Source organism: Poecilia reticulata, chromosome 4 (assembly GCF_904066995.2).
Source record: "Poecilia reticulata chromosome 4, P_reticulata-male-v2, whole genome shotgun sequence".
NCBI classification, from domain to species: Eukaryota; Metazoa; Chordata; class Actinopteri; order Cyprinodontiformes; family Poeciliidae; genus Poecilia; species Poecilia reticulata.
In genome coordinates, this window is record NC_088833.1 from 438,850 (window position 1) to 461,772 (window position 22,923).

General features: G+C 39.6%; 1 pseudogene across 1 annotated transcript in view; it reads right to left on the reverse strand.

Annotated features, from left to right (window-relative positions):
- Positions 1-2,141: 2,141 nt before the first annotated feature.
- Positions 2,142-22,923, reverse strand: part of LOC145551253 (protein NLRC3-like) — a 29,110-nt pseudogene continuing 8,328 nt past the window's right edge. Inside the window, exons 3-12 of the transcript XR_014087084.1 lie at positions 18,058-18,163; positions 17,907-17,981; positions 17,563-17,673; positions 16,678-16,756; positions 16,350-16,572; positions 11,198-12,952; positions 5,263-5,457; positions 4,146-4,319; positions 3,479-3,631; positions 2,142-2,967 (exon numbers count right to left, since the gene is read on the reverse strand). The product of XR_014087084.1 is annotated as a protein NLRC3-like (transcript). The remainder of the gene's footprint in view (positions 2,968-3,478; positions 3,632-4,145; positions 4,320-5,262; positions 5,458-11,197; positions 12,953-16,349; positions 16,573-16,677; positions 16,757-17,562; positions 17,674-17,906; positions 17,982-18,057; positions 18,164-22,923) is intronic.

A 22,923-nucleotide genomic window follows, 5' to 3' on the forward strand; every position in this document is an offset into this window, starting at 1 on the left:
ACCAGTTAACCTGCTAGCCTGAAGCTGGAAAGCCTGGGAATCAGTTAACCTGCTAGTCTGAAGCTTGAAACCAGTTAACCTGCTAGTCTGAAGATGGAAACCAGTTAACCTGCTAGTCTGAAGCTGGAAACCAGTTAACATGCTAGTCTGAAGCTGGGAACCAGTTAGCCTGGGAACCAGTTAACCTGCTAGTCTGAAGCTTGAAACCAGTTAACCTGCTAGTCTGAAGCTTGAAACCAGTTAGCCTGCTAGTCTGAAGCTGGGAACCAGTTAGCCTGGGAACCAGTTAACCTGCTAGTCTGAAGCTGGAAACCAGTTAACCTGCTAGTCTGAAGCTGGGAACCAGTTAGCCTGGGAACCAGTTAATCTGCTAGTCTAAAGCTGGAAACCAGTTAACCTGCTAGTCTGAAGCTGGGAACCAGTTAACCTGCTAGTCTGAACTTGGAACCAGTTAACCTGCTAATCTGAAGCTGGAAACCAGTTAGCTCGTGTATTTTATTTAAATATTCTTGGTCTAAATAATGCAAAATAAACTGCTGTCTAAATGAGAAGCTTAAAGCTCAGATCAACTGAACAGGATGTTTCTGTTATTACTAAATAAACCTGTCAAAGTAAAAATGAAAACTTAAATATATTTTAATTTCTTTGTTGATCCAAATACAAAAAGCTAGAGAGCATGAAGGATTAAAATTAAAGGTGCAGTTATTATATTTGTACAAAGAACATTATTAAAATCTTTATTAACCAAATAACACACATTAGTTTAGAAGAAATATAAAAATAACATAAACCAATCAGCACATAATCCCAGTGATTCTCTGAGGTCTGAATAAGTCAATAAAATCTCAGTAAAGAGCCTGATGTGACACATCGAGTCCTAAAGTTCTCTAGAAAACTAAAACATGAAACATGGAGTTAAAAAGTAAAACACAAAAACAATCAGAGTTTCTGTGGGACATCCAGTTCTAAACTGGTTCAACTGGTTTCTGTGATGGAAGCTGAAGTTTCTCTGCAGTTTCCAGTAAAGCATCTTTTTATCTGTGGAGCTTTGAGGAACATTTTCCTGTCAGCAGAAGAAGAAGCAGCAGAGAAAAGAGGATTGAATGTCTTTCATGATTCAGAGCGGAACTGAAATGATTCCCATGTTTCCATCTCAGACCATTTCTGGTTCAAGCATGAAAATGATCCAGAGAGAAAAAAATCAACTTTCCAGTTGAATCCAGTTCAGATCAAAACTCCATGAAGCCTCTAAATGGAGCCCAGTTGAATCGGATCTTTACTGATCCAAAGAGACAAACAACATCAGACACTAAATGACAGACATCTTGGAGGTCAGAGGTCATCATCAGGATCCAGTCAGAGTCTCTTTAGACTCAAACTGCTGCAGCTTCAACCTCTGAGGATCAGCAGGACACAGAGACCGTTCTCTACTTTACAGAGATCCGATCCTGCAGAGAGAAGAAGGATCAGATCAGTGAGTGTTTCCAGCCTCTCCTGCAGCAGTCAGTGACGCAGCACATCCAGTAGACGGTTTCCAGGCTGCAGTCAGACTGATCTCAGAGCTGTGACCAAGATGAACCTGATCACTTGTTTCCTGTTGAACTGAGAGAATAAGCAGATCTGAGATCAGATCTGCTGCTGCCACAGTCTGATGAATGAGGACCACTGTCTCTAGACATGCTGGACGGCTGGACGCTGGAGTCCAGCTGGACGTCCTGGAGACATGGAGTTAACCTGCTAGTCTGAAGCTTGAAACCAGTTAGCCTGCTAGTCTGAAGCTGGGAACCAGTTAGCCTGGGAACCAGTTAACCTGCTAGTCTGAAGCTGGAAACCAGTTAACCTGCTAGTCTGAAGCTGGGAACCAGTTAGCCTGGGAACCAGTTAATCTGCTAGTCTAAAGCTGGAAACCAGTTAACCTGCTAGTCTGAAGCTGGGAACCAGTTAACCTGCTAGTCTGAACTTGGAACCAGTTAACCTGCTAATCTGAAGCTGGAAACCAGTTAGCTCGTGTATTTTATTTAAATATTCTTGGTCTAAATAATGCAAAATAAACTGCTGTCTAAATGAGAAGCTTAAAGCTCAGATCAACTGAACAGGATGTTTCTGTTATTACTAAATAAACCTGTCAAAGTAAAAATGAAAACTTAAATATATTTTAATTTCTTTGTTGATCCAAATACAAAAAGCTGGACAGCATGAAGGATTAAAATAAAAGGTGCAGTTATTATATTTGTACAAAGATCATTATTAAAATCTTTATTAACCAAATAACACATATTAGGTTAGAAGAAATATAAAAATAACATAAACCAATCAGCACATTATCCCAGTGATTCTCTGAGGTCTGAATAAGTCAATAAAATCTCTGTAAAGAGCCTGATGTGACACATCGAGTCCTAAAGTTCTCTAGAAAACTAAAACATGAAACATGGAGTTAAAAGTAAAACACAAAACAATCAGAGTTTCTGTGGGACATCCAGTTCTAAACTGGTTCAACTGGTTTCTGTGATGGAAGCTGAAGTTTCTCTGCAGTTTTCAGTAAAGCATCTTTTTATCTGTGGAGCTTTGAGGAACATTTTCCTGTCAGCAGAAGAAGAAGCAGCAGAGAAAAGAGGTTTGAATGTCTTTCATGATTCAGAGCTGAACTGAAATGATTCCCATGTTTCCATCTCAGACCATTTCTGGTTCCAGGATGAAAATGAACCAGAGAGAAAAAAAATCAACTTTCCAGTTGAATCCAGTTCAGATCAAAACTCCATGAAGCCTCTAAATGGAGCCCAGTTTGAATCGGATCTTTACTGATCCAAAGAGACAAACAACATCAGACACTAAATGACAGACATCTTGGAGGTCAGAGGTCATCATCAGGATCCAGTCAGAGTCTCTTTAGACTCAAACTGCTGCAGCTTCAACCTCTGAGGATCAGCAGGACACAGAGACCGTTCTCTACTTTACAGAGATCTGATCCTGCAGAGAGAAGAAGGATCAGATCAGTGAGTGTTTCCAGCCTCTCTCCTGCAGCAGTCAGTGACGCAGCACATCCAGTAGACGGTTTCCAGGCTGCAGTCAGACTGATCTCAGAGCTGTGACCAAGATGAACCTGATCATTTGTTTCCTGTTGAACTGAGAGAATAAGCAGATCTGAGATCAGATCTGCTGCTGCCACAGTCTGATGAATGAGGACCACTGTCTCTAGACATGCTGGACGGCTGGACGCTGGAGTCCAGCTGGACGTCCTGGAGACATGGACACAGCAACAACACTCATCTTCACACCAACACAAACACAGGAACACAGCAAGCTGCTGCTGCTCTGATTGGCTGGTTGCTGTCTCTGTGTCCAATCAGGAAGCCTGAACCATTCTCCTCCCACTGAGAAGCTGCAGCTTTACTGGGAACACTGGAGCTTTGCTCTGATGCTAACTGGGTTTAGCTCAACATGCTGACAGCAACTGGACTCACTACAAACATTTACTTACCGTAAAGTCTCTACAAAACGTTTCAGCTGCTGAACATCTGAATCCTTCAGGTTGTTTCCTATCAGGTTCAGATGTGTCAGACGGAGGCTGTTGGACTTCAGAGCTGAGGCCAGAAAATCACAGCTGATCTTTGACAACCTGCAGCTGTTCAACCTGAATAAAGAATAAAAGATGAGCTGAAGCCAACAGGATGCAGGTGAACCAGTCCAACAGAACCAGTTAAAGATTCTCATGAATATTAAAGCCAACAAGCTGCTGCTTCAATAAAGACCTGCTGACTTCAGAACCAGAACCAGAACCTGGTACTGGGTCATGATGTGTTGGAGGATTTTAGTCAGTAAAATCATTCCAGGTTCTGATCAAAGTGTTGAAGCATCAATCATTGATTATTGATTTGTTCCTGTCAGATTCCAGGAATTCACTTTTCTAGACTGGGTTGAATGACCTTTGACCTGCTTGACCTGAGGGGATTTCTACACACTGGGGGTCCGAATGCTGTCCTGTTCTGACCTCAGATCAGCAGGTCCAACTCAGAGGGACTAAATTAAACTCTGGATCCAGGAACAAACTCAGAAAATATTTATTAGATCAGAAGAAATGAACTTTGATTTATGATCAATTATAGATAATTATTCACTCAAATATCAATAATTATATAATTACATACTCCAATGTTTCCAGTCTGCAGCCTTCAGTCTGTAGAAAACCACAGAGCTCCTTCAGTCCAGAACCTTCCAGGTTGGTGTAGCTCAGGTCCAGTTCTGTCAGATGGGTCGGGTTGGACTTCAGAGCTGAGAACAGAGACGTCCAGCTGGTCTCTGACAAACTGCAGCTATAAAATCTGAATAAAGAATAAAAGATGAGCTGAAGCAACAGGATGCAGTTAAAACTGAAACATGAACAAATAAATAATAAAATGTAGAAAATTAATTTCCCTGAATGTAAAAGAAACTTGATGAACTGATTCTAACATCTGATCCAGTCAAACTGGGTTAAAGAGTCCAAACCAGCAGAACCAGAACATTTGATCAACAAAGAAACTCAAAGTTTTCTCTGAGCAGCAGCCTGGATGAGCTGAGCTATTTCTGCTGGTTCTGATCATCAGCTGGAGACCCGACTTGGTAACCGGATCAGAACCACTCAGTTTATCCATGAATGGCTTTGGGTTCTTCTTAAAGCTGCTGAAATCAATGGAGGCCATTATTTCCTCAGGAGACGAGACCTGATGAAGCTTCATCACAGAGACGAGGCTCCAACCGACTGAAGAGGACGGTTCCTCTCTGACCCGGCCCAACAGAACCACAGCTTCAGGACAGAGGGAGGAACCTGCTGCTGCAAACCTCACTGTCATTCAGCTCATCTAGATTTGCTTTTCTACAATCAGTCACTTCTTAGATGTTTCATTAATGGTGATCTGAACTGGTCAGTGTTTGTGGCTCGACTGGAGGATCAACATTTCATTCTGGATGTAAAGATGAGAATCAGAAATAAAACCATCTGAATCTTTACCAACCAAACTGAAACATCTCCATCATTAATTCACTTCATTTCGATTATTTTACTCAGTTTGTTCATCAGTCAGAAACATTTTAAAAACTGAGAAACAAAGTTCAATAATCTCAAAGTCTGAAAAGAGAAAATAATTCATTTATAAGGTTAAATGTTTTAGACATTTTAATCTGACATTTAAACATGTTGGTTTAAAATATTACAATAAAATTATTAATTAAACTAAGAACTAAAGTATCAATGAATGATTTATTGGATAAATAGAGAAGACAAACCTCAGATTCTTCACTTTACTGACTGAACTCGCTAGGATTTCAGACAGATTTTTTATATCAGAGTCTCCAATGGCATCACCAAACAGTGTTCCCAGTTTGATCTGACTTATTTCCAGTTCAGTCAGATCTGGGTTGGACTTCAGAGCTGAGGCCACAACTTCACATTCAACCTTTCGGATCAAACAGCCACCAAGTCTGTGATGAGAGAGAAATAAATTCAGTTCTAATGAAATCAATCTGGATCATAAACAGGTAAAATATGATAACAGTGATGTCATCATGATGTCATCAACTGATCAACCTCTGATCTTCAGGTCAATGAGTTTGACCCGACAGAGATTCTGTGCAGCTCCTGACTACAGTCCAGGTTCTGGTTCTGGTTCTGGTCCAGGCTTCATGTCCTCAGACCTTCAGCTCAGTCAGATGTTGAAGATCTTCTATCATCTGTGAAGGAAAGTTCAGTTTCTCTGCAGCATCAGAGCCTCAAAGGAGCTGCAGCAGCTGATGCAGAGGCTGACTGAGCTGGATGAAGGAAACTACTGGAGATGATGGAGAGGAGGAGGAGCTGCTCACAGCTCTGACTTGGACTAGGCCGTTTGGCTCCTTGAGATCTTCCACCAAGCAGGAAGTGAGTTATAAATGAAGTGAGCAGAGCAGGAAGTCCAGCCTGCTGTGGACCTCTGGCATCTCTGGGTTTGTTTAGCCCATATCTGCTGCTGCAGCATCTAGAATCCTCCTCATCATTAATAATAGTAGCATATTCTATAGAAACGTGGCTCCCAGCAGCAGATTATTAAATGCTGCCACAGAGGAAACTGGGAGCAGACCAGACACATGATGCTCCCAGTTGTGTCTCCGTCCATCTGCTGGATTTGATGCTTTAACAAAGTAGAAAGTGGACAGTCGTCAACCTGCTTCAGCTAAAAGCTGCAGATTGTTCTGGTCGTCCTGCAGAGCAGCAGCAGAACCGGTCCTGCTGCTCCTTCAGGTCTGGACCGTCCTCTGTTGGTCTGAGAGGAACTGGGACAAACTGGTTGGAAGAGGGACACATGTCTCTGCAGTGGTCTGTCCATCGTCTCAGAGGAACAAAGGTTTGGATGTCAGAAGAAATTGTTGCTAAACTCCTAAAGAGCTGAAGAGCAAAACCCCTGGAGGAGACGGAGCGTTTGGGTCCAGCAGCATCTTCATGGTGAAGCAGTGAAAGTTCTCCAGGAACTAAAGAGGCTGGGATGTCTAAAGAGGTGAAGCTCATGTCTCTGCAGGTCTTCATGGAGGACAGCTAACAGCTTCAACAGAGGCTGCAGATGAAGAGCTGATGAGGAAAATGGCTCCAGCTCTGGAAGCAGATTCTCAGAGCTTTGGAGGATCTGACAGAAACCAGGACTTTTTCTGGAACCAGACAACAATCACCACATTTTGGTCTCACACTCTAAAAAGTGTTTTTGGGCTGAAATTCATCTTATGGACTTATTGACATTAATTTAACTTAATTCTTTTGCTGTTGCTATGCCAACTTACTTTTTGTGTTCATTTAACTCAAAACTTACACTAAATAGTTGAACCAACTTAATTGAATTGCTTCCAGAGGTAACAAGCAATTCAATTAAGTTTATCCAACTTAATTTATTAAGTTTAACTAATTCAATATATTGTAATCATCCAACTCAATTTGTTAATTTTATTTAACAAATGTATTAAGTATGTTTAAGATAACAGGTTTAAGTCACTCTTACTCAAATCATTTATTTTCTTCTAATAAACATTTAAAATCTCTTTGTCTTAATTCTACAGAAAGTCAACTCAAACTTTTAAGTTGTTCCAAACTAAATATTTTGAAAAACTTTTACAGTGTCCTCTAAATATGCTCTAATTTAAAAGTTACAAATCTTTTCCTTAAAGGACCTTTTTACTTTGACTTTACTTGAAATAATTAAGTTCAATATTTGTATCCCACGTCTGACCATGACTCCAGCTACCAGGACAGATTCCCCAGTAAGCGACTGTGTCTCTGTGGGTAGAGCAGTCGTCTTGTGATCGGAAGGTTGTAGGTTCAACTCCAGCTTCCTCCTGCCACATATCGATATGGATATTGGTGTGTGAATGTGACTCTAATGTGAAGAGCTTTGAGTGGTCAAAGTGACTGGAAAAGTGCTGTGTAAGTTCAATGATTAGAGTAAGACTGACTTAAATCTGTTAATACATTTGTTTAAAAAATTAACAAATTGAGTTGGATGAGTAGAATATATTGAATTGGTTAAACTTAATTAAGTTGGATAAATGTGAAGTCAAATCAGGAAAAAAAAAAAAGAACAAAAAGTCACGCACTTCCACACGGACCTAAAAGAGGGACGGACAAGGAAAAAAGAGAAGACGGAAGAGAAAGCATAGACATCAATACTAGACGCCTCATGGAGGCTGAGTCGTACGTAAAAGCGTCCGCCATCTTCTATGTGGCAGCAGAGGATCGGAGCTCCTTCAGTCCTGTGTTTCTACCGTTTTACAAACAAACTGGATTCATTAGGATTACCTTCCCCAGGTAAGGAAGAAAGATCAGAATTACTTTACAGCCAGAAATTTGCTTCTAAACAACCGGAAAATATTTCCTATGTAGCTAAATTGGCCAGCAAAATAACCGCTGATTGTTAGCATAGCAGCTAATATAACCGCTGATTGTTAGCATAGCAGCTAATATAACTGCTAATTGTTAGCGTAGCAGCTAATGTAACCGCTTATTGTTAGCGTAGCAGCTAATATAATTGCTGATTGTTAACATAGCAGCTAATATAGCCGCTGATTGTTAGCATAGCAGCTAATATAACCGCTGATTGTTAATGTAGCAACTAATATAACCGCTGATTTTAGCGTAGAAGCTAATATAACGCTGTTGTTAGCATAGCAGCTAATATAACCGCTGTTGTTAGCATAGCAGCTAATATAACGCTGATTGTTAGCGTAGCAGCTTATATAACCGCTGATTGTTAGCATAGCAGCTAATATAACCACTGATTGTTAGCGTAGCAGCTAATATAACGCTGTTGTTTGTTAGCATAGCAGCTAATATAACTGCTGATTGTTAGCGTAGCAGCTAATATAACCGCTGATTGTTAGCATAGCAGCTAATATAACCGCTGATTGTTAGCGTAGCAGCTAATATAACAGCTGGTTGTTAGCATAGCAGCTAATATAACCGCTTGTTGTTAGCATAGCAGCTAATATAACTGCTGATTGTTAGCGTAGCAGCTAATATAACGCTGATTGTTAGCATAGCAGCTAATATAACCGCTGATTGTTAGCAAAGCAGCTAACGTTTCATACTGTTTTCTAATGAGAGTGATGAGAAACGGCTGTTAGAGGAGAAGTTGATTAAAAACCAGAGGATTTAGTGAGTAAAGATCAGTCAGGATCAGAGCTTCAGTCTGTTTCCAGCTCAGCTTCTCCATGTCGGTATTTAGCTATAAAGATGCTACGAGTCAGAGCCCAACATGCTGAAAATGGCTTTTTATGAATGTGAAGGAAACATTGATGTATTTTCTATTACACTTTTGGATAATTTCTCTTTTATTCTTGGCTTTAGCCTGTGAACCAGGACGTCTCAGAAGTCATGGAGTTCTCCCAGTGTGACCAGCAGACTGAAGCCTGTGACCAGTGTTCCCAGTATAATAAATACATGTTTTATTCTTTCACTTTTTGTGTATTTTTAAATATCTCAATCTGAAGTATTATTGTAATAATGTAGATTTTGTAATGAAATATAATTTACTCTGTTAGAATTATTTTCACTCTTTGCTGTCAATAGCAGAGTTGACAAACTGTAATATATATATACTGCTCAAAAAATAAAGGGAACACTCAAATAACACATCCTAGATCTGAATGAATGAAATATTCTCATTGAATACTTTGTTCTGTACAAAGTTGAATGTGCTGACAGCAGGTGAAATTGATGGTCAATCAGTGTTGCTTCCTAAGTGGACAGTTTGATTTCACAGAAGTTTGATTTATTGGAGTTATATTGTGTTGTTTAAGTGTTCCCTTTATTTTTTGAGCAGTGTATATTCTCTGGAAAAAAAGTAAGAAAAATATGTAGTTTAATTTTTGACAATGATTGATTTATAATCAAGTCATTTCTCAATAACGTATAAAAAATACAGGAAAATTATTTGTTTGTCTTGAAATGTTAAATGTATGGAATTATGTAAATATATTATTTAATAAAACACTGTAAAAGTGTGTCTGTTCATCAGTGTCAATATAACAATTATCAGAATAATTTATATCAAATAAAAACATTGTGCTCTTTATTCAGAAATGCCCCAAAACAATTAATCACATCAAGAGTTAGAAACTCTCTTTAGTCATATCTTTGATTGCCAATATATTAATGTGTGAGAAAATGTGTCAATGGCAGGAATTAACTTAAAATACTTTGTAGAACGGCACTTTATAAAGTTCGGTCCATTCACTTGTATTAGCTTACTGGCAGAGATGCCACATTCAATATGGCGGACGCTGTTACGTATCGCAGCAACGGGCCGGCCCGCTCCATGACCTTTGACCCGCTCCATGAGGCGTCTACGTATTAATGTCTATGAGAGAAAGCCGCCAAACAAAGAGGGCAGGAGTTTGCGGACTTGTTGAATCACAGATCCAAGTCAACCTGTGTAAAACTGGATGATCTTGTAGATGAGCAGAGAGGCAGCCGGTAAGACATGAGCTGTATTGTTATGAGATCGGACCGCAAAGTTGTCTACATTCCTCCAGCCAGGCTTCCAGTTTGGCCGATCGGATCATTAACACCTAATAGTGACGCTTGCCGTTCATTGATTGATGGACTTTTATGATTGAATTGTTTATTGTATTGATGAAATGGATTTGGGTACCGAGTTTAATTGTTAATTCATTTATCATCTACTTGAAAGAATAATTTAAAGCTAAATTATAATAAATATTTATTATTAATGTTGAGAAGCAGATGTTTGTATGTTAAGAAATGTAAAAATAAATATTAACTTGAAATGCACTTTAAAGTTAAGCTTAAAGTTAACATAAGTTTAGTTACTTGTGTATTTAATTTTGATTACTTTATATGTTTAATTTGTGATGGGTTGCTTGGTATTATCTAATTTGCCATTTCCTTTGCAATTGAGTGAAATTAATTTATAAAGATTAGTCATTTTTATTTTTGGGTTTGTTTAAAGGTTTTTACCTGCACTTTCTGGATCAACGGTGAACATGTCCATACACTGTAAAATAAATGGAAGTAAAAGCAAGGAAAACTGTTTGGTCCTTCGAGTAAATCCCTGTCATTAAGAATCTCCATGGGATCATCAATCCCTTTTCAAGTGGGGAATTTGCACAGTTTAAAAAGAACTTGACAAGAAACTTAATTGAATTGCTTTTTACCCATAGAAGCAACTCAATTAGGTTGGTTCAACTTTTTCTTTTTAGAGTGCAGTTACAAACTCAGAGGAAACTAGTGGGAGGAGGAAGAGGTGAGGATGATGATGGGATGAGGAAGATCAACACTGTTCACAAAGTTTATAATTAATGGATTATTTAAATGGTCCAACTTTCCATCAAACCTAAACAATTATTTTATAAAAACAGTCAAAGATCCTAAAAGGTGAATTATGGAGCAGCAGCTCAATGAGTGAAGAGTTTAAAGTTTAAAACGTCTCTCTGGCTGATTGGATCTTAGAGAAAATAGACATTTTCTAGAGTTCAGGGTTTTCTATTCATTTCAACCGGAAAACTGATAAAAGTTGAATATTTTAAAATGATCAAAATGTCTAAAAACCAGAAGCTGCAGCTGTCCTGGATGAACTGAATGTTTAGATGTTTGAATGGCTGAAATCATCCAGAGGATGAAGGAAGAAGAAACAGGAGGACAATAGTGCTGTATCAGCTTTCACACAATGAAAACGTCTGGACTCACCGAGCCTTTCTGCAGTTCCTCACAGCTGGAAGAAGTCTCAGTCGTCCTTTATCTGATGTCTTGTACTTCTCCAGGTCCAACTCATCCAGAACCTCTGACATCTGCAGCATGAAGGCCAGAGCTGAACAATCAGTCACTGACAGCTCCTTCCCTGAATCCAGCAGCCGTTGGATCTCCTGATAAAATGAGACGTCGTTCATCTCCACCAGACAGTAGAAGATGTTGATGCTTCTGTCAGCAGAGATTCTATCAGTGTTCATCTTCTTCAGGTTGGTGATGATTCTCTGGATGGTTTCTGGACGGTTCTCTGTCTGACCCAGCAGATCTTCTAAGAGTCTCTGGTTGGACTCCACAGTGAGTCCATGAAGGAAGCGGACAAACAGGTCCAGGTGGCCATTTTTACTGCTGAGGGATTTCTCCATGACTTTCTTCATGAACTCATCTAGAGATGTTTCATTGTATTCTTCTCCCAGGAACGTCTTGATCACCTCTGACCTCCTGCTGGTGAAGCAGTGGAGCATGTAGATGGCAGCCAGAAACTCCTGGATGCTCAGATGAACAAAGGAGTAGACGGAGATGTCGCGCGTTCCTCTCTCCTTTTTAAACATCTCAGTGAAAACTCCTGAGAACAACGCGGCATCTTTAATGTCGATGCCACACTTATCAAGATCTTCGTCATAGAAGACCAGGTTTCCCTCCAGCAGATGATCTAAAGCCAGACTACCTAGAGACTCAATCAGCTTCTTGTTCTCTGGACTCCAGATATTTTTTGTCTTTCGCTGTCCATGAAATTTTTTCTCCTTGATTGTGAACTGAAGCAGCAGGAACTCTATGTACATCTCAGTCAGGGTCTTGGGCAGCTCTCCTCCCTCTCCGTTTTCCATCACATCCTCCAGAACTTTAGCAGTGATCCAGCAGAAAACTGGGATGTGACACATGATGTGGAGACTTTTTGATTTCTGGATGTGGGAGATGATCCTGCTGACCTTCTCTTTATCTCTGAATCTCTTCCTGAAGTACACCTCCTTCTGGGGTCAGTGAACCCTCTGACCTCTGTTACCATGCTGACGCACTCAGCAGGGATCTGATTGGCTGCTGCAGGTCGTGTGGTTATCCAGAGGAGAGCAGAGGGAAGCAGATTCCCCCAGATGAGGTTTGTCAGCAGAACATCCAGTGAGCTGGACTCTGTAGCATCAGTCAGGATCAGATTATTATCAAAGTCCAGTGGAAGTCTGCTCTCATCCAGACCATCAAAGATGAACAGAACCTGAAACTTTTTAAAGCTGCGGATCCCTGCGTCTTTAATATCTTCAAAGAAGTGATGAATCAGTTCCACCAAGCTGAACTTTTTCTCTTTCAGTACATTCAGTTCTCTGAAAGTGAATGGAAATATAAACTGCATGTTCTGGTTGGTTTTGCCTTCAGCCCAGTCCAGAGTGAACTTCTGTGTTAACAGAGTTTTCCCAATGCCAGCCACTCCCATGGTCATCACTGTTCTGATTGGTTCATCACTTCCAGGTGGGGCTTTAAAGATGTCTTCTCTTCTGATTGTTTCTTGTTTCCTGGATGCTGTTTCAATCTGTCTGACCTCATGTTCCTGGTTGACCTCTGTAGTTAACCCCTCTGTGATGTTGAGCTCTGTGTAGATCTGGTTCAGAACCGTTTTATTTCCAGGTTCAGCGACGTCTTCAGAGAGACTCTGGAACTTCTTCTTCAGATGGTCTTTAAGCTCCTTTTGACACCAAACATCAAAATCTGAAAAAAAACAATAAAAACATTTCTGATATTCTAAGAAGGGTTTGTGCATGAACTGCTATGATGGAAAAATAATTACAGAAAACGAATTATTTTTTCAGGGCTGCACAGTGGCGCAGTTGGTAGAGCTGTTGCCTTGCAGCAAGAAGGTTCTGGCTTCGATTCCCGGGAGAACATGCATGGAGTTTGCATGTTCTCCCTGTGCATGGTGGGTTTTCTCCGGGTACTCCGGTTTCCTCCCACAGTCCAAAACTTGACTGTCAGGTTAATTGGTCTCTCTAAATTGTCCCTAAGTGTGAGTGTGTGTGCGTGAATGGTTGATTGTCCTGCGTCTCTCTGTGCTGCCTGCGACAGACTAGCGACCTGTCCAGGTGAACCCGCCTCTCGCCAGAACGTTAACGGGAGAGGCACCAGCACCTCCTGACCACTAAGGAACAAGGGTGTTAGAAAATGGATGGATAATTATTTTTCTACCAAGGTGTCTAAACCTGAAAGTAATTCCAATTTCAGTCATTGAGGAAATAGAAAATTATAATTCTGATTTTCTGAATAAAACTCCCACTGAGGCGACGGATGAAAGAAAAAATCAAATAAATAAACCAGGTTCTTGCTGCACAGACTTGATTAAATCAGTTTTGCTCATTAAAACTCTGATTGTTTTCTCTAGTTGAAGGTTTCAGTTAATCAAACATGTTTCCCACAGAGCGACCTCTGACCTCTTGTCAAAGTGTTTAATTTGAAATGTTATTCTTTTTAGCAGTGTGTGGTGGAAAATGACTGCAAGCTAACATCTGCTGATCATGTTATATGAAATGCTTGTGAACTCTCACCACAGTGAAGTTATTTGGGTTCCATGATCCAGGTTGGGACTTGTTTCCCACAGCTGCATGAGAACCAGACTGTCTCAGCCATTGTTTTGGATTCTTTATCCTGGTATAAATTCATGTGTGTCTCTGCCTGGCAGAGCTTTTCATCCAGACCTGCTTCATCACTCATTGTCCTACAAGCTCTATGAGTTCTGCACAGTTCACAAATAGACCTGATTGAGTGATTTCACCTGAACAGTGCTTGGTCATCATATTTCCCACAACAGTGTCTGCAAGCTGGAAACAAAGAGCCAAACTGGCCACTTTATTAGGTACACCTGTATAGTTGTTAATGGTTGGAGGTTTTAGAAAGGCAGCAGGAGCTGAGATGAAATCTGGTTACAGCCTTAAAGGCATTCACCATTAGATGCAATAATAGATTGAGAAACATTTATTTAAATGTAAAAAAATAAAAAAAGAAAAAATATTGTTGCCTGTTCAGTTTTGATAAAAACTAAATATTCATCATCATTTTCCATTTCTTTTATTTTACTTTAGCTCCAGTTGATGGATTTAGGCCCAGCTAATATATATTATACATGTTTACTACTGTTCACATTATGAAAATGTTTTTTGATATTATTATTACTTTGTAATATAGTTTGACTGAAAATTGCTCAAAACGTATTTATATAAGAGCCCAGATGAACATTATTATAAAGTTTATTTGATAGGGATAGACTCACATCAACATGGACAAACTGAATAAACATCATTCCTTGTTAGCATCATAGCAACAGCTAATTCGCAGCACTTGTCCCTAGATGGGCTTTTTAAAAAGTGACTCTAAAATTTGAAGTGATAATCAGTTAAAATAACTGTTCTGAAGTTTTTCACTAACAACAATATCGCTTTTGTCCGATGTGTAAACAATGGTGTCATCAGCATACATTTAAAGATTGACTTCAGGACAAATTTCAGGAAGACTATTAACATACAAACTTAAAAGGACCGGACCTAAGATGGTTCCCTGTGGAATCCCTGTTGCAATTTTACAGAAGACAGATTTACTGTTATTAATGACAAAACATTGTTCACGATCTTCCAAATATGATTTAAACAAAGACAATGACTGTTCTGAGAAATTAAATGATGAAAGCCTTGAGATCAGTAAAGTGTGATTCACCGTATCAAAGGCCTTTTTCAAAACAAGAAAACTGCACCAGTAATTTGTCCCTTGTCAAGTGATTGTTTAACCTTTTCAAGCAGCAGACTTACAGCGTCTCTGTGGAATGTTGACATTTGAAACCAAACTGAAGTGGATGCAGAAGATTGTTACTTTCTAAATGCAGTAGTAGTTGTTCTAGAATAATTTTCTCCAGCACGTTTGACATGACCGAACCAGACTTATTGGCCTGTAGTTGCTGATTTCATGTGGATTCCTGATTTAAAAATCGGTTTCACCAAAGCTTTTTCCATGCATCGGGAAATTGCCCTGTTCTGATGGAAATGTTGACTATATGAATTAAAGGCTCTACTAAATCTTACTGTATTTTTAAAAAACATAGTGTCTAAATTATACATATCTTTGCATGAGAATTATTTAAACTGTTAATGGCTTTTTGAACATCAGAGTAATGAATTTCCTTAATCTCAAAGAGATCAGAACAGTTTTGGTTGGTTTTGTACCGTGTGTTTCCATTGGAGCTGGCAGAAACTTTGATGCCAAGTTTTTAACTGAAGAGAGGAAAAAATCATTAAACATTGTCGCTAGCTTAGCAGGATCAGTTATGTTTTTCCTGCTATTGCAAGTTCATATTTATATTTAGTGCGTGCATTGGGATTCAGTAAACTGTTTAGTTGTTTCCAGATTGTCTTACCATTCCCTCCAGTTTCTGATAAGGCATTTGTGTAATATTTAGCTTTAGATTTGTACATTTCTTTAACTACTCTGCTCCTCAAACTTTTAAAAAGCAGCCAATCTGTGGTCCTTTATTTTAAGAAAAGATTTAAAGCATAGTCTCTCTTTTCATTAACAGCCGAATGTCATCCGATACCCAAGGTATATGCATTTGTTGAGCTGGAAAATTATTAAACTGACAAAAGCAGTGATGGTCCAGCAACACCGATGTGTTAAGGCTGTAGATGGACGGTAGACAGTCGGAGAGATCATGTCATGCAGATCAGCAGCAGTTTATCATTTACTCCATGTTGGCGCTGCTGCATCACAGTGTGAATTTGGTAGCTGTCTGTGTGTTTCTGCAGGTTCTTCATCTGTAGCTGAATGTTACATTTTTATGTACTGGGTACAGGAATCAATACTAAAATGGGTTTTTATCTTGTGCATTGCTGCCATGTTTTTTTTTACAATATTTACAGTAAATATAAAGTTCCAAAAGTTTATATTTCATGAGCAGCAACCAGTCACCACAGGTGATGTTTAAATAAAAAGCTGCTGAATCCAGAACGTCATTGAGCTCATGTGACTGTTTGATTAAGATTTTCTGTATTTGTTGGTTTCTCTTGTTTGATTTCAGTTGAATTCATTTTCACATGTAATCATGTTTTAACTGTTGTAGAAATCCTCTTACCCTGCAGACGGTCAGCCAGCTCCTCCTGCTTCATCTTCCTCAGGAAGTTCAGGGTGATCTTCATCACCGCCTCTCTGCTGCTCCTCTGCTCTTCATCCCCACCCCTCATCACCTCCTCATCCTCACTCTGACCCTCTGAGCATTCTGGCTCATCTGGACTCAGAACCTTTTGGATCTTCTTCAGCTCGTTCTTCACGAATGTGACAATGTTTTCCTCCAGCAGCTGGAACAGAATGAGAAGATATCAGACTAGATCTGGACATCAGGTCCATGTTGGACAGACTGACAGTCCTCTGGTCTACAGACTGAACAGAACTGAAGTACAGACCATAAATATGGAGTCCAGCTGTGTTTGGTGCTGCTGGGCAGACGGATCAGTGGGAACCTCTGGGATCTGCAGATCCTGTCTGTGGAGGAACCGGGACAAATGAACCAGAATCTGTCTGTCCACACAGAGACAAACTGAGATGATGCTTCTCTGCAGATTGGAGGCAGAATTAGCTCTGCATGGTTCTTTAGTTTCTAAAGCTTAAAAATGGCAGCACAGGTTCCATCTGTGTTTAACTGAGATATTTTAGGATCTGTTTTCTGATGACTGGGACTGAAACGCTGAAAGAAGGACAGCAGCAAAAGTCTGTTTGGTTTAGGTTTAAATATCCAGAACAGAATAAAACATGATCCACCTTCTTTATGCAGAAACAATTAAATTAGCTCTGATTTTAGAATTCAGACCAAAATTATTCATACCCTGGCAGATTTAATTTTTAATTAAATCAGTCAATTTAAAAGTAAAAAAAATATGTAATTCATACTTTTCTCCATAATCAGAGAATTACAGGAATCAACTGTTTTAACCTTGGAGCTCCACTAATGCTTATCTCCTCCACAGATTCTCAACATTGTATCAGCATTTCTTTACATAAATCCCTAAAATGCTCCAACAGGAGGTTTCCACAGAGCTGGAATCTAAGATGGCAGCAGGTGGTGCAGCTCTCAGATCATTACATGTTTTCTCCCTGTTAATAAACTTTCACATCTTGTTCTGCAGCTGCAGAGTTTTCTAGGTTCCTCATGTCTCCCAAACGTTGCTAAAGACCCAGAAAGTCCCTAAAAACATTCAATCATGATGACTTTTTAAAATACAAAACAGAAAATCAAATGTGACCAGAACTGGTATATTTTATGATCATGTCAGTAGAACATTGAACAGAACCTTTGGACCCGGCTCTTTGCTGCTGGAGGCTGGTCTGATTTAAAACGAATATTAAAGTCCTTAGATCTGTTGCTCTTCCATGACACACAGCTGGGCTCAGCTGCATGACTCCTGCAAATGAATGAAAAGGTCATATTAGAAATGGATTGGTGATAAAAAGCCTCCCTGGTTGTTAGCAGCATGACTGGATTGTTTTCCAATAATCACATTAATATATTTGTATAAAACCGTCAAATTTCAGAGGAGAAATATTTCTTCAGGTGATAAAAGGCCAATTTGTAAAGATAATATTTGTTGGGCTCACATGAACACATTTAAAAATAACAAACTTAGATCCAGCTCACCTCTTTGAGTTGTTACTGCTGAAGGAAACACAGCTGGGTCCGGGTCCAGGTTCTGGTTCTGGTTCTGACGGCTTCCTGTGAATGGAGACAGTTTGGTGATTCCACTGCTGAACTTTGACCTTTCCTGCACAGGTAAAGGTCATGACCTCACCTGTGGTCCTGGTGTTCCCCACTAAGAGACATTTTAGAGGGAAGGACTGCGTCCTCTCCGTCCTCACACTGATCCTGCTGCCACTAGGTGGCGCTCCTCCACTCACCTGAAAACACAAATAAGTTTGAAACTTTAACTATTTTATATTCATGTTTCATTGAATTTATATTTATTTTTTAAATCAAATGTTGAAATGATTAATGATTTGTTGAATCAATGAATAGAGTGGAAAATAATTGATCATTTTGTGTTTTGAGGAATCTTGATGAATCTGAGACTTTGAGAGAAAATGGCAGGAGACACTCGTCCACATGACCTGTTAGTAAAACAGCTGGAGAATAAAAACATGAAGCTCATTGATTCAGAACTAAAATAAAATCAAGTAAGAGTAGAAATACGTCATAGTAAAATTACTCAAGTAAAAGTAAAAGCAAAGCGTAGAAAAGTATTTCTGAAAATACATTTTTCAAAGAAGTTACTCAAGCAAATAAAAACTAACTCTGACTGAAGTGGAGTTTTGAATAAGTGACATTTCTCCAGTGGTGGAGAAAGTACTCAAAAATGTACTTAAGTAAAAGTACAAATACACAGACAAAAATGTAGACAAGAAAATGTAAAAGTACCACATTAACATTTTACTTAAGTAAAAGTACTTGCTGAATGCATAACCTAATCGCTAATATCATTAAGTGAACCGATTATATTTAATTTTAATACATTAGAAATGTGCCATTTTAATGAACAATGCCACAGATAAAGCATGTTTTTATTGTTTACTCTGTAACATAGTTTAGACTTAGATATGTGATTCAATGCATCATAATTTCAAGATGGAAACATCTTGTCTCCTGTCCTAACATAACATGAACTTCACTTTTTTTTTTTTTTTACCAGTAGTGGCTTTTATTTAAAAAGAAATCCAAGGATTTAGTAAAGATCCGTCTAGAAGAATCGGATCGTTCCATGAATGTCACATCACTATATTGCACTTTGGTCACAGCGTTGTCCCATATATGCGACACCTCAGTCAAAACCTCCACACAGTAATTCAGCGCATGAGTGACAACTGTATTTCATCGCAGATCAACATGTGTCTCTGTACAGCTAGCTTAGCTAGCATCACGTCCACAGATCTTACCTTTCTTTAAGCTTTCTTTCCACGTGACGCTAAAAGTTGGACAAAGTCCCCACCGTGATTTTTCATGTCGCCATATCAATTTATGCAGCGCTATTATATTACTGACATTAGACAGACATCTTCTCCCGCTCAGAGGAAACCACTGCGCATGTCTGGAGCTCCGCAGCGAGTAAAGGTGGAGCCGATGGGTGACAACAGACACTAAGTCACGTTATTGCTGGGATTTTACGGCGCCACCTTAAATCCCTGAACTTCACATTTTAACGGACAAAAAGAGCAACGAGACTTGGATGTAACGAGTAACGCGACAGTTTAGTAGAAATGTAGTGAAGTAGAAAGTACAGATACTTACTGTAAAATGTAGTGGAGTAAAAGTAGAAAGTACCCATTATTATATCTACTTAAGTACAGATACACGAAAACTGTACTTAAGTATTTCTCAATGAAATGTTAAAATTGTCATCAAGGATTAATGTCACATTCTTTTACCTCAGCAGTATTTAGTATTTCATATAAATATCTATGGATCCTATGAACGTCTTGCAGCTCCAGGCCGCCCGTGTTTTCTGCTGCGGGCAGATTTTCATCGGTTCCTTCCAGTTTCGGCTGGGAATCTGTTACTGGGAACTATGGAGCGGAAGTTTCTGCTGATTCTGAACGCAACGACCCTTAAAACGATCTAAACCATCACAACGAAAGAAATGTTAAGTTTCTTACCCACAGATTGCGGCAAATCCAAACTGCGTCAAAATGAGGAAAGTGAAAATAAAACTCAGAGACGTTCAGGGACCAGAGAAAAAGTCAGAAGAAGTCAGACTCAATCTAAAATAGACGGGAAATACGGAATATTTAAAGAAATGATCCTGTTTAACTGATTATATGTTCTCCCTCTAAATCAGAGGTTCCCAAACTGTGGGGCGCGCCCCTAAAGGGGGCGCCGTGCCATTGCAGGGGGGCGCGGGAAGCCGTCTGGATGAAAAAAGAAAAAACATGAACGCTGTATGTGCTGGGTTTTTACCTTAGAATGGCCAACTCTCTGTTATTCCTCTGTCAGTTTGATACAGTAGGGCTTCCACACTTCCCATATCTGTGTCCTCTGTCACTTTTATCAGCAGTTAATACTGTTTAATCGGGTGTTAACTTGTGGTAACCTGTTTTTCCGAGCCGCTTTTAAACGCAACATGAGCGCTACGACGCTCGCGCTGGGTTTCCACCTGTGCGGCAGTGAAGGAGACCTGCTGCTGCTGGGCGGAGCTGCACAGGTGTTAGAATCATGGCAGCAAACCAGCAAAACGCAAAGAACTTTTCACAGTTTTTCCCCAAACTAACAGACTGAGTTGAGTGAAGCTGCTGGATGCAGGTAAAGTTAGTTAAAAGATGACTAGCTAATACCAATACAGCACCTGAAGCTTAACAAGTAGCCTGTAGGCTACCGGTGTTGTTGTCTATGTCAGCTACGTACAATCATTTTGCCCCAAGCTGAAAGCGTGGATCCATTTCTGTGTGTCTGTTAGCTGTGTGTGTGTCTGTCAGCTGTGTGTGTGTCTGTCAGCTGTGTGTGTGTCTGTCAGCTGTGTGTGTTTTAGCTTGTGTGTCTGTAGCTGTGTGTGTGTCTGTCAGCTGTGTGTGTGTCTGTTAGCTGTGTGTGGTGTGTGTGTCTGTCAGCTGTGTGTGTGTCTGTTAGCTGTGTGTGTGTCTGTCAGCTGTGTGTGTGTCTGTTAGCTGTGTGTGTGTCTGTTAGCTGTGTGTGTGTCTGTTAGCTGTGTGTGTGTCTGTCAGCTGTGTGTGTGTCTGTTAGCTGTGTGTGTGTCTGTAGCTGTGTGTGTGTCTGTTAGCTGTGTGTGTGTCTGTTAGCTGATATCTTTGTGAGAATTATTTAAACTGTTAATGGCTTTTTGAACATCGAGTAATGAATTTCCTTAATCTCAAAAGATCAGAACAGTTTTTGGTTGGTTTTGTACCGTGTGTTTCCATTGGAGCTGGCAGAAACTTTGATGCCAAGTCTTTAACTGAAGAGAGGAAATAATCATTAAACATTGTCGCTAGCTTAGCAGGATCAGTTATGGTTTTTCCTGCTATTGCAAGTTCATATTTATGTTTAGTGTTTGCATTGGGATTCAGTAAACTGTTTAGTTGTTTCCAGATCGTCTTACCATTCCCTCCAGTTTCTGATAAGACATTTGTGTAATATTTAGCTTTAGATTTGTACATTTCTTTAACTACTCTGTTCCTCAAACTTTTAAAAAGCAGCCAATCTGTGTTCCTTTTATTTTTAAGAAAAGATTTTAAAGCATAGTCTCTCTTTTTCATTAACAGCCGAATGTCATCCGATACCCAAGGTATATGCATTTGTTGAGCTGGAAAACTATTAAACTGACAAAAGCAGTGATGGTCCAGCAACACCGATGTGTTAAGGCTGTTGATGGATGGTAGACAGTCAGAGAGATCATGTCATGCAGATCAGCAGCAGTTTATCATTTACTCCATGTTGGCGCTGCTGCATCACAGTGTGAATTTGGTAGCTGTCTGTGTGTTTCTGCAGGTTCTTCATCTGTAGCTGAATGTTACATTTTTATGTACTGGGTACAGGAATCAATACTAAAATGGGTTTTTATCTTGTGCATTGCTGCCATGTTTTTTTTTACAATATTTTACAGTAAATATAAAGTTCCAAAAGTTTATATTTCATGAGCAGCAACCAGTCACCACAGGTGATGTTTAAATAAAAAGCTGCTGAATCCAGAACGTCATTGAGCTCATGTGACTGTTTGATTAAGATTTTCTGTATTTGTTGGTTTCTCTTGTTTGATTTCAGTTGAATTCATTTTCACATGTAATCATGTTTTAATTGTTGTAGAAATCCTCTTACCCTGCAGACGGTCAGCCAGCTCCTCCTGCTTCATCTTCCTCAGGAAGTTCAGGTGATCTTCATCACCGCCTCTCTGCTGCTCCTCTGCTCTTATCCTCACCCCTATCACCTCCTCATCCTCATCTGACCTCTGGCATTCTGGCTATCTGACTCAGATCTTTTGGATCTTCTTCAGCTCGTTCTTTACGATGTGACAATGTTTTCCTCAGCAGCTGGAACGAATGAGAAGATATCAGACTAGATCTGGACATCAGGTCCATGTTGGACAGACTGACAGTCCTCTGGTCTACAGACTGAACGAACCAAAGTAAGACCATAAATATGGAGTCCAGCTGTGTTTGGTGCTGCTGGGCAGACGGATCAGTGGGAACCTTCTTTGGGCTCTGCAGATCCTCTCTGTCGAGAGGAATCCTGGGGAGGCAAACGCCTGAAAGAAGGACAGCAGCAAAAGTCTGTTTGGTTTAGGTTTAATATCCAGAACAGAATAAAACATGATCCACCTTCTTTATGCAGAATAATTAAATTAGCTTCTGATTTTAGAATTCAGACCAAATTATTCATACCCTGGCAGATTTAATTTTTAATAAAATCAGTCATTAAAAGGAAAAAATATTAATTCATACTTTTCTCATAACAGGAATTACAGATCAACTGTTTTAACCTTGGAGCTCCACTATGTTTATCTCCTCCACAGATTCTACATTGTTAGCATTCTTTAGATAATCCTAAATGCTCCAACACGAGGTTTCCACAGAGCTGGAATCTAAGATGGCAGCAGTGGTGCAGCTCTCAATCATTACATGTTTCTCCCTGTTAATAACTTTCACATCTTGTTCTGCAGCTGCAGAGTTTTCTAGGT